This window comes from Osmia lignaria, unplaced genomic scaffold, assembly GCF_051020975.1.
Source record: "Osmia lignaria lignaria isolate PbOS001 unplaced genomic scaffold, iyOsmLign1 scaffold0129, whole genome shotgun sequence".
Lineage (NCBI taxonomy): Eukaryota > Metazoa > Arthropoda > Insecta > Hymenoptera > Megachilidae > Osmia > Osmia lignaria.
This window is the reverse complement of record NW_027478270.1, coordinates 2,501-5,000: the sequence shown is the minus strand read 5'-3', so window position 1 is coordinate 5,000 and position 2,500 is coordinate 2,501. Positions and strand designations below refer to the sequence as shown.

Below are 2,500 nucleotides of genomic sequence, written 5' to 3'. Positions count from 1 at the left end.
CATTCCTGTTCGCTCGCCGCTACTAAGGAAATCCTAGTTAGTTTCTTTTCCTCCGCTTAATAATATGCTTAAATTCAGCGGGTAATCTCGCCTACTCTGAGGTCGTCAATTTCTTTGGTTTCATCGAAAGGTGAATAATGATGCTCGATGCAAAAAAAAAAAAAATAAACGAAAAGAAGCAAAAAAGCAAACACGTAGAGAAACTGTGCGTGAATCAACCTTTCGCATATTCAATTTTTCCTCCTCTCTCGTTTCAAAATGTTTGTATTTATCGTTCGATGAAACGAGCACAAGAGGGAAAAAAAAGTTGAGACACGACGTTCCCATAATTTTCGTGTTATTTCCTATTTGCTTCAAACATTTTGCGGACTGCAGCTTCGTCGTATTGCTTTTATCAATTTTTAACAATTTCAAAGCGAAGACAACTCGCAAGACGATCCATTTCGTCTCGGTTCAATTTTAACGTCCGTCCGTATTATTTTTTGTTCCACAAGAGATTTCGAATAGGTTTCTTTATTTATCATCCCTTCTTTTCGAGCGCCACGGAAGCAAGAGGAAAAGCAAGAGCGAGAGAACATTTCGCGTATACTTCATTTAACAATTTTAACCAACACGCGATGTACTCCACACACCTCTTAGATTTAACAACTGCTTTTCTCTTCTTCTCCCCTTAGCGCAAGGGTAAACCCCATTTGTCTCTTCTTTGGAACGCAACAAAACTTTCGAGGACTGGACGACCGAGCGATGGTCGCGCGGTCTTCGCTTATCTTTAACAAACGAAGTAGTCCGTATGTATTCTAAATGTTGAAGCCTCCTAGAGCTTTAAGCCATGCGAGACATTGAAATGCTGTTTTAACGGGAGCATGCATAATTGCTGCAAACATACTTTTATCACAAGTTCTAGCCACGCCACGGAGGCTTCGAAGTTCCTTCACCATTCGCTTTCCTCTCTTTTGTTACACAGTTTCAGACTACGATCAGGGGTACCGAAACGCTGTATTGATTGTAAACAACCATTTTTATCTTGGAGCGGAGCGTTCCTTTACTCGTTAGATTTGTCTTGTCGCGTGTGTATTCGCTTTTTCGACGCTTTTTAACCATTTAACTTGTTTAGCGAAGCTAAACGCACAGACAGACAAAAAAAAAGGAACAGCATCGCGCGTCAAACAGCGACGACCCATCTGAAGCGATCTTTCATTTATACACCGTTTGTAAACAGAGAGATGTATAAAGCGCGGGGAATCATTCGAAACCCTGGGGCTATTCGAGCTTGCATTTCAGCAAATTATCATCTCAAACATTTCACTCGTTTGCTTTTTCTAAATTTATAGGAGAGCTTCTTTCGTTTATTTTTGACACACCTTTCGTAAATATCGTTTCTGGCAACGTCGGGAGCGTGGATTTCTACAAGTGAACAATCGCGCCGATCCGATAACTTCCAGCAGGATGGAGAATCTTTATAGATTATCTTCCTAGAACTCGGTGCTTTCACGGGCGGTCGTTTATAAATTTTAACGAACGACTCGCGCGCCGTGACGCACTTGCGCTAGTTCGAAGAGATATTTCGAAATTTGTTTCTCTCCTTTAACGGCCTGCATTTAGTGTATCGGTTGCGATTTTCGTCACATCGTTTCCACGACAAACGCCGACGAACTGCCCAACTATCGCTCGTACGTTGCGACTCTTTCTTTGTTTATCGTTCATTCATTCTTTCAATTTCGTTCGATAATCCCGCTCCGAAACGTTCTACTTTCGTTGAACGACGGCGAGATGTTTAGAAAGAAATGAATTACTCTTTTTTCGAGAAGCAAACGCAAGCAGTCTTTTGTTAAGAAAACGACCCTCAGCCAGGCGTGGTCCAGGAATTGTATCCGTGGACCGCAATGTGCGTTCGAAATGTCGATGTTCATGTGTCCTGCAGTTCACACGTTGACGCGCAATTAGCTGCGTTCTTCATCGACCCACGAGCCAAGTGATCCACCGTTCAGGGTAATCGTAAAATTTTGTATTTCAAACTCTTTAGATCTTTAGAGTGTTATTTTCATTATTAACACGCATCACATTCGATACCCACATCACTCTCCCACCCGGCGCGTGCGGGAGAGCGAATTCGGGCGTCGCCAACGTATTTGTTTGTTTGTTCGATCGTTGACGACACGATCGCGTCCAAGGACGGAAACCGTCGGAGAAACGCCCAGTGGCACGCTCCTCTCGACGGTCGGGCGTAAAGTACATTTAAAAACCTTGAAAAGTACGAACGCACACAAGGAATGCGAGCGCGCGTCCTGTCGCTGAATCGTGGGTTGCGAGATTCGAACAGACACACGGCCGGCGACGATCGGTCTAACTAATGGACACATAGTTTTTCAAAGACTCGCTATCGTCGCTTCTCAGCCGGTCCGTAAACAACACACATCGATCAGGCGGACGCACGAATCTTACCACGGTGCGTGTTTCGTAGATTCCAGGTTACCCGCAAGTACCTCTCTCTCCCTCTCGA

At 44.0% G+C, this 2,500-nt stretch overlaps 2 non-coding genes across 2 annotated transcripts in view; both read right to left on the bottom strand.

Moving 5' to 3' along the window:
* The window catches only part of LOC143308044 (large subunit ribosomal RNA), a 4,041-nt gene extending 3,936 nt beyond the window's left edge, over positions 1-105 (bottom strand). Inside the window, exon 1 of the ribosomal RNA XR_013065063.1 lies at positions 1-105. This exon is cut by the window's left edge and continues 3,936 nt beyond it. This is a non-coding gene — a ribosomal RNA (large subunit ribosomal RNA).
* A 1,732-nt stretch (positions 106-1,837) lies between these two features.
* On the bottom strand, positions 1,838-1,992 carry LOC143308043 (5.8S ribosomal RNA). The gene has a single exon (XR_013065062.1). It is a non-coding gene; the product is annotated as a 5.8S ribosomal RNA (ribosomal RNA).
* Positions 1,993-2,500: the final 508 nt, after the last annotated feature.